This window comes from Pelophylax lessonae (genome assembly GCF_965119305.1).
Source record: "Pelophylax lessonae genome assembly, chromosome: 6".
Lineage (NCBI taxonomy): Eukaryota > Metazoa > Chordata > Amphibia > Anura > Ranidae > Pelophylax > Pelophylax lessonae.
In genome coordinates this window covers 34,729,878-34,737,293 of record NC_138773.1, presented here as the reverse complement: position 1 = coordinate 34,737,293, position 7,416 = coordinate 34,729,878, and positions in this window count along the sequence as shown.

Below are 7,416 nucleotides of genomic sequence, written 5' to 3'. Positions count from 1 at the left end.
GTTCTGGTCGTCCCAAACATCTTCCATTTGAGGATTATGGAGGCCACTGTGCTCTTAGGAACCTTAAGTGCAGCAGAAATCTTTTTGTAACCTTGGCCAGATCTGTGCCTTGCCACAATTCTGTCTCTGAGCTCTTCAGGCAGTTCCTTTGACCTCATGATTCTCATTTGCTCTGACATGCATTGTGATCTGGAAGGTCTTATATAGACAGGTGTGTGGCTTTCCTAATCAAGTCCAATCAGTATAATCAAACACAGCTGGACTCAAATGAAGGTGTAGAACCATCTCAAGGATGATCAGAAGAAATGGAAAGCACCTGAGTTAAATATATGAGTGTCACAGCAAAGGGTCTGAATACTTAGGACCATGTGATATTTCAGTTTTTCTTTTTTAATAAATCTGCAACAATGTCAACAATTCTGTGTTTTTCTGTCAGTATGGGGTGCTATGTGTACATTCATGAGGAAGAAGAATGAACTTAAAAGATTTTAGCAAATGCCTGCAATATAACAAAGAGTGAAAATTTTTTAAGGGGGTCTGAATACTTTCCGTACCCACTGTGTATGTATGTATATATGTATGTGTGTGTGTGTGTGTGTGTGTGTGTATATATATATATATATATGTGTATATATATATATATATATATATGTGTATATATATATATATATATATGTGTATATATATATATATATATATATGTGTATATATATATATATATATATAGTGGGGATCGAAAGTTTGGGCACCCCAGGTAAAAATTTGTATTAATGTGCATAAAGAAGCCAAGGAAAGATGGAAAAATCTCCAAAAGGCATCAAATTACAGATTAGGCATTCTTATAATATGTCAACAAAAGTTCGATTTTATTTCCATCATTTACACTTTCAAAATAACAGAAAACAAAAAAATCTTGTCTGCAAAAGTTTGGGCACCCTGCAGAGTTAATATCTTGTACTGCCCCCTTTGGCAAGTATCACAGCTTGTAAACGCTTTTTGTAGCCAGCCAAGAATCTTTCAATTCTTGTTTGAGGTATCTTTGCCCATTCTTCCTTACAAAAGTCTTCCGGTTCTTTGAGATTTCTGGGCTGTCTGTCACGCACTGCTCTTTTAAGGTCTATCCATAGATTTTCAATTATGTTGAGGTCAGGAGATTGTGAAGGCCATGGCAAAACCTTCAGTTTACGCCTCTTGATGTAATCCCCCGTGGATTTCGAGGTGTGTTTAGGATCATTATCCATTTGTAGAAGCCATCCTCTCTTTAACTTCAGCTTTTTCATAGATGGCATCAAGTTACCATCCAAAATTTGCTGAAATTTTATTGAATCTATTTTTCCTTCTACTCGTGAGAGGTTTCCTGTGCCACTGGCTGCAATACAACCCCAAAGCATGATTGATTTACCCCCCATGCTTAACAGTTGGACAGAGGTTCTTTTTTTCATTAAATTCTGTGCCCCTTCTTCTCCAAACATACCTTTGCTCATTCCGGCCAAAAAGTTCAATTTTAACCTCATCAGTCCACAGAACTTGTTTGCAAATAAACATATAGACAAGCCTGATGCATTTTGCAAAGTTCAAACGCTGATTTTTGTGCTGAGGACGTAGAAGAGGTTTTCTTCTGGTGACTCCTCCATGAAGACCATATTTGTACAAGTATCTCTGTATAGTGGAATAGTGTACCACAACTCCAGTGTCTGCCAGATCTTTCTGGAGGGATCGTGCAGTCAAACGTGGGTTTTGAATTGTTTTTCTCACAATCCTGCGAGCTGTTCTGTCTGATATTTTTCTTGGTCTTCCAGATCTTGCTTTAACTTCCACTGTTCCTGATGACTGCCATTTCTTAATTACGTTCCGAACAGAGGATATTGACATCTGAAAACGCTTTGCTATCTTCTTATAGCCTTCTCCAGCTTTGTGAGCCTCAACTATTTTCAGTTTCAGTTTTCTAGACCAGTGATCCTCAACTCCGGTCCTCAGGGCCCACTAACAGGCCAGATTTTAAGTATTACCTTGGGCAGATGCAGACTAGAGTACTGCAATCATTGAGCAGCAAATTATATCACCTGGGATTTATTTCAGTTATCTTGCAAACCTGGCCTGTTAGTGGGCCCTGAGGACTACTGTTCTAGACAACTGCTTAGAAGATCCCATGGTGCTGATTGTTGGGGCAAGGTCAGATGAGTCTGGGCATTTAAAACCTTTTGAGATTGACATTACCTGGTCTTCCCAGACGATGATTGAGAACAATCATGACACTGGCAGGTCTCAGCCTTGCAAAGGGGGCAGTGCATGCTATAAATTCTGCAGGGTGTCCAAACCTTTGCAGACGCCATTTTTTGGTTTTCTGTCATTTTGAAAGTGTAAATTATGGAAATAAAATCTAACTTTTGTTGACATATTATAAGAATGTCTAATCTGTAATTTGATGCCTTTTGGAGATTTTTCCATCTTTCCTTGGCTTCTTTATGCACATTAATACAAATTTTTACCTGGGGTGCCCAAACTTTCGATCCCCACTGTAGATATGGGAGAGAGATGTGTTTTATCCTATTTCATGTCTGAGGTTTACAACCACTTTATGAACCAACATGTGGCATGGCTTCTGGCTCTCAATCCCAGCAACTCTGTTACCCACGAACTCTCAGGAGCCAATCAGAATAGTTTCCAACCATGTGATCACTTTGTCATATATACCATAGTGATCACATGCAGGTTGAGGCTTAACAAGTTATCTGACTCACATGAACCCTCATAATGAAGTTGTTTAACCAAAGTTTTTCAAAGTTACCTCTGTCTTCCAAAGGACAAAGTGCATTTCCCCCCCCCCCCCCCACCCATCTTTCCAGGTGGTACTTATCCTGAGCTAGCTCAGTCAACAGCCCCCTGCCGCCCCCCCACCGCTGTCTGACCATGCTGTTCACGAGGAAATAAATACTGAATCATGCCTCAGTGACTGCACTTGTCTCAGCAGAGGTGCAACCCAGACGAGCGCTGTCACTACTCCTGCAGAGAGAGAGACAGGAGGAGAGAGATTGGCAATGGGGTGAGGAAGAGGAATGACAGCGGGGGGCATAGCAGAGGGGTCCATAGCTACTGGGCTCTGCTGGACCTCTCTCCTTAGGAACATCCACAAATGGGGCTTCATACATCTGTTTTGCCCACAGCCAAAACTACAGGACTTAAAGAAATGCTTTTCTGACATAGTTCTGCATATTGTTTTTGAAGTGCAGATTATTATTGTTCTAAAATCAGCAGAAGCTTTTATTCACACTGAAACTTCTTTAGGGACCTTAGATTGTAAGCTCCTTGAGGGCAGGGACTGATGTGAATGTACAATATCTGTGAAGCGCTGCGTAAATATCAGCGGTATAGAAGTACCTGTAGTAATAATAATTCAGCCTGCGATTCTAGGCATTGATTAGTCTTGAAAGGGTTAAAGCTTTGTGAATTGAGCCTATTATTCAAATGAGAAAGCTTAGAAGGAAGCGGCTGTTCTGACGTATTAGTTCAGTTGAAGTGATGACATTTTTGCATTAGTTTTGTTGGGGAGGAAACAATCCCCATCAGGTCAGGATCTATGACAGCACAGAGCTAAACTCCGGGGAGAAATTTCTACCCATTTTTTATAAATGTCAGCTCCTACCTTTTAACAAACATGGTCTTCTTTTTGCAGACCATGGATGAATGTGAATGCAGCATTTCCAGGGCTAATGTGCTGCATGCAAGACCGGTAAGCACTGTACCCTTTCCTTCCCATGTAACTTCCCCATTGTAGTTAATTTCTAACAGCAGCAGCATCCTTTCATTGCCACCTGTTGTAGTAGGACGACCCAGGTGTCTCAGACTCTTGTCTTGCTGATTCTCACTGCCTAATTTGATTTACAGGTCAGGAGATTCCTGGGCTATCCTGCCCACTATGACTTTATACCTTGACGGGTCAGGAGGCTCCTGGCTTGTCCCGCCCAACATGACCTCCATCCTTGACGGGTAAGGAGGCTCCTGGCTTGTCCTGCCCAACTTTACCTCATACCTTGACTGACGGGTAAGGAGGCTCCTGGCCTGTCCTGCCCAACATGACCTCATACCTTGACTGATGGGTAAGGACGCTCCTGGCCTGTACCGCCCACCATGACCTCATACCTTGACTGACGGGTCAGGATGCTCCTGGTCTGTCCCGCCCACCATGACCTCATACCTTGACTGACGGGTCAGGAGGCTCCTGGTCTTTCCCGCCCAACATGACCTCATACCTTGACGGTCAGGAGGCTCCTGGTCTGTCCCGCCCAACATGACCTCATACCTTGACTGACGGGTCAGGAGGCTCCTGGTCTTTCCCGCCCAACATGACCTCATACCTTGACGGTCAGGAGGCTCCTGGTCTGTCCCGCCCACCATGACATCATACCTTGACTAACGGGTCATGGGCCTCCTGGTCTGTCCCTCCCACTATGACTTTATAACTTTTTTAATGATGAGGCAGGAAGCTTCTGGTCTATCCTGCCCACTATAACCTCATGCCTTGACTGACGGGTCAGGAGTCTGCTGGTCTGTCCCACCAACCATGACCTCATACATTGCTGGGTAAGGAGGTTTCTGGTCTGTCCTGCCCACCGTAACCTCATACCTTGACTGATGGGACAGTAGGCTTCTGGTCTGTCCCACCCACCATGACCTCATACCTTGATGGGTAAGGAGGCTCCTGGTCTGATTGCGTACCATGACCTTGATGGGTAAAGAGGCCTCTGGTCTGTTCTGTCCACCGTAACCTCATACCTTGACTGACGGGTCAGAAGCCTCCTCTTCTGTCCTGCCCGCCATGACCTCATACCTTGACTGAAGGGTCCAGAAATACTTTTGACCTGTCCCACCCATTCACTTGGCCACTAATTGGCCCACGTTCACTCTTTGGTTGCACGGATTACCATTGTATCATGGGAATTTAATTTTTAATACAGAGAAAAACGTAGGTCCTTACAGATTCAAAAACTGCCTGTACCCAAACCTAAAAAGTCCATATGTGAAAAATCATAAAAATAAAAGTCCAATGTAGTTATAAGTGAAAGCCCAAAGTTCCTTTTGATGCACCAGGGCAAGCTCTTCCAGGGAGCAGAAGCAGGCTCTATATATGGGAAACAAACCAGAAAGGGGAAAAGCGTCTCGAAGAGCAGACTTTAGTAGCTTTTATTAAGCACAAGGTTGCCACATGGCCACTCACATAATGTAGGTAGGTTCTAGGCTCGTTGTGTAACAACAGTCTGGGACACAAGGCCAGATAGCTTACCAGTCATGCATGTATGGTGGATGAGGAAACTGGCCAGGGAACTTCCACAATCGGGCTGGACCACAAGCGTGGCCCGCAGCGTCAGTGGGATGACCTCACCGGATTCAGAATGATGTATTGCCGAGCATGACCCGTACCGTCTACGGGCATGCATGCTCTTCCATCAGGCTAAGGATACATGGTGATGAGCGGGCAATTTAATGTAACCATATGAGCTCAGCCCCAGTGCTGTGATGGGAAACATTACATCACCTCCCCCCCCCCCCCACACATGAGACCTCTAACAGTATGTAAGGGTAAGTACCTCCTAATACAGAGGGCTCAGCACCATTGCAGGGGATGCCTGTAATTTGACCTCCTGTTCTGTGAAAACTTCTTTTAAACCTATGAACCTTTGAGGAAGATAAGATTTCTAAAAGTCCTGCCTGTGCATTGCATGCCGCAGGATCACACATACTTTGTGCCATGAGTACAGACCAGACATTGGAATGAATGAGGCTGAAGTGAGCATAGGTAGAACCACACAGTGAAAACCTCCAGAGTCGGGCTCAAAGGGTAAATACATAGCCATGTGGGTTATACTGGGGGAGGGAAGCCGAAAGGACTAAAAGTGGGGGAAAAAAAGAAATGGTGCTTCATTGCCTTGGACTAGTGTGCAGCCTGCAGTTAGAATGACAGCTTCCTTCTAAGACTTCTCACACAGGTGCTGTACTGTGACTTACTCCCTTATGCTCTACCAGCTGTGTAAGATAAACCTTTTACATGAATGGATGTTTTTGAATTTCCATATTGGGATAAAGAAACTCATCTGGAGTCTTGTTTTTATAAAGCAATTTTGTACAGATGCGGAGATTAAAACTTCGCATAAGGAACAAAGATCTCCAATAAATATGTACAGCAAAATACAGCTTTCCCGAGTCCTCTTCTCTTATTTTACATGTATGTGTATGAAGAAATGGAATCTGCTTATTTTGTGCCTTATCTGTTCTTTTCTCCCCCTCATCTACATGCTTATTATATTGTTAAATAAAACCATTTACAAAGTAAACCCCCCCCCCCCCCATCTAGAGCTGCATGATTAATCGGTAAAAAAAAAAAATCACGATCTCGATTCACCCCCCCTCACAATCTTTCCTCAGTTCTTACAGAGCCGTTCTCCGCTCACTCACAGCTGTCAAGAAAAAAACATTTTCTGGGGCTTTTTTTTTATGAACATTGTTAAGGCTGTTAGATGACTATAAATACAATGTTTCACAATGTTTCACAATGTATGTTTTCCTTCTTTTTAGATCAAAGGAATGAACTTCAGTCTGTAAGTGCCAGTTCACACATATGCGATGCAGGAACCCTGCAAATCCACTGCGGGCTCCCGCATCGCATTCAACTCGAAGGCAGTCCTCACTGATATATGCGAAAAGCTGGGGGTGTCAGTACAAAGTTAACGACAACCCCCAAATCAGTTTGCATATCTCAGTGCGAACTGACAGTTCGGACATGAATTGGATTGCATAGGTGTGAACACTCATGTGATCAGATTCTGGTGCGGACCCAAAAAAGGGTCCTGTGTTTCGTGTCTGAATGTGATGCAAATTCAGCCGTACAATCTGTATGGCTGAATTTGCATCGCACAGAGTTCGCATGTGATTTTCAGAGCAGTGTGCTGGCGAATCACATGCGTGCGTTGTCTCACATCGCAGATGTGTGAACCGGGACTGAATGAGGGCAGTTTAATCTCTTAAAGACTAAACCTTTTTCTGACACTTTCTGAAGGAGGCAGCAGACAGAAATGACACTTAGTGCTCTGGAATGAGACAAGCACACACTATGCTGATAGCAGAGGAAGGAGGCAGCAGACAGAAATGACACTTAGGGCTCTGGAATGAGACAAGCACACACTATGCTGATAGAGGAAGGAGGCAGCAGACAGAAATGACACTTAGTGCCCTGGAATGAGACAAGCACACACTATGCTGATAGAGGAAGGAAGCAACAGACAGAAATGACACTTAGTGCTCTGGAATGAGACAAGCACACACTATGCTGATAGCAGAGGAAGGAGACAGCAGACAGAAATGACACTTAGGGCTCTGGAATGAGACAAGCACACACTATGCTGATAGAGGAAGGAAGCAGCA